Raw genomic sequence first — 7,899 nt, 5'->3', positions numbered from 1 at the left:
TTTGTGGTCATGTTTACGTATTGACGTCATAGGCGCCATATTGGAGTCGCAGTATATGGTCCTTTCCGCCATATTTGTGATGTCATGGGAAAAGCAGACGGGTGGAATTGGAGGCTTCTGTATTTCCGTATGTTACTCTGTGCCTGTTTGCCTCTCCCCATTTCCTTTTTTATAACATTCCAGACTGCTTTGCTTTTATTCTCTGCATTATATATTATTTTGTCATTAAATGACTTTTTTGCATCAATCAGCACCTTCTCATAAATTTTTTGTATCTGTGATAGAAATTTAAGAATTCAGGATCATTGCGCATCTTCTTCATGGAGCTGAGTTGTTTAATTGTTTGGGAGGACTTCTTAATACCTGCTGTTAGCCATCTGTTTTTCTGAGATGTTGATAGAGACGTGCACTGACACTGAAGCTTGCTGCCATCAACATTAGATATTCCCACACGAGTCTTATCTTTAACATCATAAAGAAGAGATTTTTCTTTAACAATATGCAGAGATACACCTGAGTTTAAAATCCATTCCAGTTGACGATTATCCACATCTCCAAAAGAATAAAAACATGAGAATGCCTTACCTTTTCATTGGTCCCTCTCTCTAGGCTATCAGCAACATACTTCTTTTGCTGCGTGTCTGGCCTTGGGTTTACTTTTTCTCTGCACTGAGATGCAATACGCCCTTTCTTCTGACATCTATAGCACCTCACTGATTTCTTTCTCCAATACATGATAGCTTGAAGTACTCTTTACATCCTGTACGATTTTCACTTTAACACTGTCACCTGTGATCGGACCGAGCGAGGTGGCGCAGTGATTAAACACTGGACTCGCACTCGGGAGGACGACGGTTCAATCCCACGTCCGGCCATACTGATTTAGGTTTTCCGTGATTTCCCTAAATAGCTCCAGGCAAATGCCGGGATGGTTCCTTTCAAAGGGCACGGCCGACTTCCTTCCCCGTCCTTCCATAATCTGATGAGACCGATGACCTTGCTGTCTGGTCTCCTTCCCCAAAACAACCCAACCTGTGATCGGTATACCTGTGCTTTCCAGCCCTATAATCATAGGCTTACACCACTCGGGCAGTCCTGCCAACAGTAGTTTCCCTAACCATTCGTCAGCGATCGCAAATCCAATGTTTCTCAGTCTGTTCGATTTGGCTATTATTTTGTTGACGTATTCGTCTGCGGTCTTGCATTTGTCCAGCTGGGTGGTAATTAACTAACGTAATAATTCTTCTTTCCTTGTAAGACCTCCATCCTCAAACACACGTCGTAATTTGTCCCAGACTTCTTCCACCGTTGCTGCTTTTTAACGTGAACATATTTCACTGGGTCAGCTAGTAATATCAACATTCATTTTGCTTTCCTATCCTTACTTGAATAATTATGATCTGTGGATTTCATTGCCCCATTCACCACATCCCATAGATCGTCTAAACGTAAAAATGTTTCTACTACAAATTTCCACTATGCATAGTTTTCGCGCCCCTTAAATCTTTCAGTCTGCAGAATTTGTACCACGCTCATTTTAACGTTTCTTTCATGCTGAAAAGAATAATACCGAAGAATAATACACAAGAGTTGCGTTCGTCTTGTAAGGATAGCTCGCACTTCACGCAAGTGCACTACATGGAACTTTTCCAATACTTTCTCACTACAATGTTATGTATATACTTATTCCAAATGCATCGCTGGGCTCATAACCTAATAGAGTCGACACAGGTGGAGAAGTAATAGTGAATAAAACACACTTAGTGCCAGTAACTATATTTGCACTTCCAGGTAAAATACATTAAACACAACAACCAAGGAACATTTAATTACATATGTAAAACTCAGAGCATAAAATGGCACCAGACAGGTCTATTATATTCCACATAATGCACTTTGCCCCAGCTTCACACGAAATATATTGTTCACACAATTCCAACAGTTTTGAAGAAGAAAAATGCAGTGTTAGAAATTACCTTAAAAGAACTCGATGCAGCCCCGAGAAAAATCAACACTGTAAGCTGCGTCTTGTTGAAAAACCGAGAATTAAGTAGAAATTTTAAAGAAAGTGTGGTGATCAAGAGGGTAGAAAATTGTTTTCTAAATGTTTCACTCTGGGACAAATTCTCTGTTTGTTACATAGCAACATACGGTTTAAATGAAGTTCCCAGGATGTTGGCAACAGACTAACTATAAAGTTCTTTTCTCGAAGACCTTGTACGTATTTCAGAAAGCACAACATTCCATTGCCCTGTCGTGCAACGCTCCAGAATTAGACTACAGAATTTAAGTGCAATCCAGGTGTTTCCGAAGAAGTTATGACTATTTTGAGAGCAAAGACTCATACATTTATTATGTTAGAAAAAAAAACAGTGCTATGTTTTGACGAGATGAACACTGACGGCTGCATCTGCTACGATGTGATGGAAGACAAGATTTTAGGACGTCACAGCAATATAATAGTTGTGATGATTCGTGGTTTATGTAAATCTTGGATACAACTATTTTATCGTGATTTTGATGTGACAATGAACAGTAACCTACTGCAAGATATAATAATGAAAGCTGAATGTTCAGGGCTACATGCTGTAGCCATAACGTGTTGTGTGGGAGGAACAATATCAATAGAGTGTGGAATGAGCTTTGTGTTGACACATCCAAAACATTTTCCACAAATCCAGCGGACAATAAAAGGAAGATCGTGGTTTTCTACGATGCGCCTCACTTCCTGAAGCTTCTTAAAAACAAGTAATTCTACCTAACGTTCGTTGAGAGTCTTTTAGACAGTCAGAAAAGTGGCCTGAATATAACATGTCTCTTATCAGCGCGATAAACCGTTAGCATGGCTGCTCGTTATTTTCACACTACTCGGCTAAAGCTCTGTTGTATGTTCTAGGAAAAGAACGTGAATGTATTTTTTTTAAATTAGTCAATGATGTGTTCGACGTTTTGAATTCTAGAGTTCCCTTTGAGCATGGCACCCCTCTATGCTGTGGGCTCATTGTAAATCTTCCAAACCTAGAGAACATTTTAAGAAAGTTTCTAGACGTTTGTCATGATATACGCTTTGGAAACAGAAAGGGGTTTATCATATCTCCATCACATCGCCTCTAGGACTGTTTGAAGAAGAAAGGAAAGATAAAGGAAGGTAATACCTTAACATCCCGACTAAATGAAGACTGTCTCGAAAATTTTTCGAGAATTCGAGATCTTAGTGCTTTCTATAAAGAGCCTTCAGCAGTCGAGATCAAGCACAGAATTGGGCTTCTTGTTTTAACAGGAAATGCAGACGATGTGCATCGGTTGCTGATGAGATAATCAGTACAACTGCTATGGGCATCGAAACGCATGGTGATGAATTGACGAAATTCATTACCAGAGAACTTTGTATTGACGTGATAGAGGAAAACCAAGTGAAAGCCAGTGTACAAGTATGTGTTATATTGCGCACATTATGGAAGAGGAAGAAGAAATCTTGAGAACAATCCACGAAATAGAGGAAATAAATTCTGATGCAGAAGACGTTTCGTCTGACTTTGTCCGCTACATGGCAGGCTATCTTGCATTTCCCAAGTGTTGAGCCACTGACAAATCCTTGGGATTGCGAGCTTAAAAGTGCTCAATTCCTGGAGTAGGTTCTGATTCCTGGATATCTAGTGTTTCTCAAGGAGGTCTTCTAAATCTGACAAAAGACTGGGTGAACACAGTAAAACAGTTTGAAATTATATTTTTTGAGTCTTATGAACATGGTACACGAAGATGTAATCAGTTTGTCTGCAATAATGAGAACATTAATTTGCATTAGGCATTTGACGAAAGAGCGTGGAAGAAGAATGTGGCATAGAAGAATTTAATGCGGACAGCACCTTGACCATGTAAAAATTGAAGATTGTCCTTTTACTCACGACAGGAAATTCACACACTTACAATTACAGAATGAAGACATGTTCGTTTTCCGAACTGAAATATTGCATCTAGTGCAAAATTATTTTTATTATGCACTTTTTTGGGCCTAATATTTATTTGTGTTTCTTTAACACCTTTCATAAGCACTTCATTTACAAAGGGCACATTCTATGTAAACCTTCCCTCAACCCTCATACAGCGAGCTGCCTGCCACAGTTTGTTGACGTCACGTGAGAGCAACAAATCACAGTTCCTTTTTTGGACTGGCCCCCCTTGGAAACGTAAGTAATATTTCCAACTTCAGCGTGTGGAAACGCTATGAGTAGTGAAGGTGATTGAGGAGTCGGTGGGGAGGGGGTACAACTGTACATAGGGTGAATCACCTAAAACTTGCACGGCACGTATTGTAGAAATGGAAAGTGCTTTTGATGTGCAGTTTTCATTGAATGGATTGGTAGTCAGCGGCTCGTATTGTTAACCAATCAAACAGATTGTAATAATATTAAGAAAGTGTATTTTTTGTGAAAACATACACTTTTTAAATTGAACAATGTCTATTGAGATTAACATATTAAAAGTAGGGTAAATTAGAATGTCAGTGGTGTTTATTGCAGGGTTCTAGTGACAGTCTTCTAAATCGGACAGCAGACTGTGCGAACACAGTAAACCAGTTTGAAATTAGTTTCTTCCAGTTTTATCGACATACCACTCCTCTGGTACATGAAGATGCAATGCGTTTGTTTAGGAGATACCGTATTTTGAAAAGTTTGTGCTTGTTTGAGCCATTCAACCTGCATTGTTGCTAGGTACGATTTTGTTATATTTGCTTACAGTGTGCTGGTTTGTCCCTTGAATGTATTGCGACTTGCTTGTCAGTGAGTCGTGAGTAGGTGATGGGATTTACCAATTCAGAAAAAGCTGACATGCTCGTCGAGTATTGAGAGTGTACGGAAAATGCAGTCCATTCTTGTACAGCGTAAGTAGCAAGATAGCCCAATAGACATCAACCATGTCGGCAATTATGTATCAGCCTCTTTAAACAATTATGTGAAAGTGGTAATACCTAGACAACGTGACAGAAGGAAACAATTGACAACCAAAGAGAGGGAAATTAATGTTGTTGCTGCTGTTGCAGTTACCTGCACATTATCTCCTGCACTATCACATGAAGAAGTAGTATAAATCAGGCAGGTGGCCTATGCAGTCACCAATGACATAGGTTCCATCCATATCACATCTCTCGCCATTTAGATCTGCATGGAAATGATTATGAGAATCGTGTTAACTTCTCTACATGACTATTAACACAGGATATGCCAGATGTATCACGTGTCTTGTTTAGTGATGAAGGCACATTTTCCAATCATGGCCAGGTAAGCCACCGAAACTTGCACTATTGCCCTGTTGACAACTCCCGGTGGAACATCAGTGTCGACAGAGTGTAAACGTGTGGCATGGGATGGTGAACCATCAGCTTATAGGCTTGTTTCTCATAGATGGAGCACTGAAAGTGCACAAGCATCACAGCCTACTAACAGGGCATCTTCCACAGACGCTAGAACATGTTCCTCTGCAGACTGGGAGGAACCTGTAGTATCAACATATTGGCTGTCCAGCCCATAGTGCTTGAAGTACTACAGCATGTCTTCACCAATTGCTTTCTGATCGTTGGATTGGACTCAGAGGATCTGTATCTTGGATGACTTGTTCCCAGATTTAACACCTGTAGAGTTTCTTATGGGGGAAAAGCTAAAAGACGCTGTCTATAAGGACATACCAGCTATACTCAATGATACACAACGATGTATTAGTGAAGCCTGCTCGTATATCTCCGTTGAGATACTAACATGTATGCAGCAGTCAGGCTGTACCAGATTGGAAGTGTGTATTGCCACTGCCAGTGGTCATTTTGAACACTACCTGTGATGGCCAGTTGTCTTGTTAATGGCCAGAATCCATATAACTAGTGTATGCAACTGTGTTGTTCTTTGCTTTGTGCAAACACAGGTACAGGTGTCAGTGTGGGAACAGTACAAAATATATCTCGTCAACGACTTGCACTAGAATCTTGCAACAAACACCACTAACATTCTAATTTACCCTGCTTTCAGTTTGTTACTGTCAGTGGGAATTGTTCCATTTTAAAAAATGTGTGTCTGCAGAAAATATACACTTTCTAAGAATTATTAAAATCTGTTGATTGGCTGATAATACAAGCCACTGACTGCAAATCCAATCTGTGGAAACTGCACATCAGTAGGACTTTCCATGTACACAATATTTGCACTGTACTGCATTACAAGATCCCACAAAACTGGAGACCAATGAGACTGTTCATTCTCACAACACAAGGAACAGAAAACAATTGTGATGCATTTCATGTAGTTTTCAGATTTATGAAAGAAGACCTAAATACTGTGGTATAAAGTTAATACATGCATTGCCAAGGAACTTAAAAACCCTCAAAACTGAGATGTTTTCTGCATCCCTAAAAAAGTTTTTAATAGCAGAGGAATTCCAAAGTGTGACTGAGTACACGAGCAGATGGCGAGAAAAAGTTAATACCGTGAATTAAAAATGTCATGTTCAACATTAAGAGAAACTAGAATTACAAATTAGTGCAAGAAACTAAACTAGAATTCAAACTACTCTGGTGTATGTATTGTAAACCGTTAATATATACTGTGCTAGCTGTTGTATGTTTTTATTGTGTAACCTATTATATGTATATTGTTTAGGTGTAAGCAAAATGATGTGTCCTATATTACAGGTAAGTAATAGCATTTGCATGGACCCTGGACTACCAGGCGAAGTCATAGATGTATCTGCAGTCTGCTCTTGTGCTTTGGCCCTTTCTAGCAGGCCTCCACACATGACAGTTGGATTGCAATAATCTGTCACGTGTAGATATGATGGCTTTGTAGATCACACGATGTAAATTGTATTGATCAGGCACTGACTGCATAGAAAACCCAGGCAATCTGATGGATCACATGTGACTCATGCAAGGAATATGGTTGCTTGGCTGTGCCCCATTTGTATAGTTACTAAGCATGATGGTGTGGTTTTATTTTGTTTCACTTTAAACTAAAATTTACACCTATTCAGAGACGATCTCCACTCTGAGAAGTGTAGTTAGTGTGGAGTTTCCATTTAAATTAATAAGAAATGCAAATGCCAAAAAAATCGACACCATCTAATTTTGCAAAGGTTAGCATTTTGAATTGATGAGGATTTCTAATTATAAAACATCTACATGGATTAATAAACTTTTAAACTTCTACACAGAATGATGTAACGGTACTATAATGTTAAATGAATAATTTAATTTGAATGTTGAGGGCATGTCTATTACAGCTATACTCAAGTCCCCTTTCATAACATATAATCTAACTCTTCCTTACACAATTTACAACAAGAGTTATGGAAATCAGCAGTGCTACTATTGACAACATTTCTGATTATTAAACAAATTGTGTACATACTTGCAGTTAAACTATATGACAAATTGATGGAAAACTAAATGAGGACTAATAAATAAAAAACCAAACTGTTAGTACAATGAAAAGATGTGCACAACTTACATAGCATGTACACTGTTGTCCAAAATTAAAGCAGCAAATTCAATTTCCTCACCCTGAATTTAATTCACATTATAGTCATACAAACTGTCAACAGATCTCTTTGCGATCGTGTTCTTCATGGAAGATGGCATACCAACCAATGGACAGCCACACCAGCAATGACGTCGGGGCACCTATCAAGCGGGGTAGACGTTGCAGGATAGTCCCACATCCATAATCACTGTGTAAACACTCACAGATGGTGCAGCATGGCACAGAGAAGACGCCTACAGACTTCCTGCTGTGGAGGGCCATAGGAAGGGTAGAAGCAGTAGAGACACAAACTGATGTGGTCTGGTGGCTTAATGTGAATCGTTCTGTCATTTCTTGCATGAGGCGACACTTTATAGAAACCGAAACTGTATTTCAC

This window comes from Schistocerca americana, chromosome 1 (assembly GCF_021461395.2).
Source record: "Schistocerca americana isolate TAMUIC-IGC-003095 chromosome 1, iqSchAmer2.1, whole genome shotgun sequence".
In the NCBI taxonomy this organism is placed as follows: Eukaryota; Metazoa; Arthropoda; class Insecta; order Orthoptera; family Acrididae; genus Schistocerca; species Schistocerca americana.
This window is presented reverse-complemented; position numbering follows the sequence as displayed.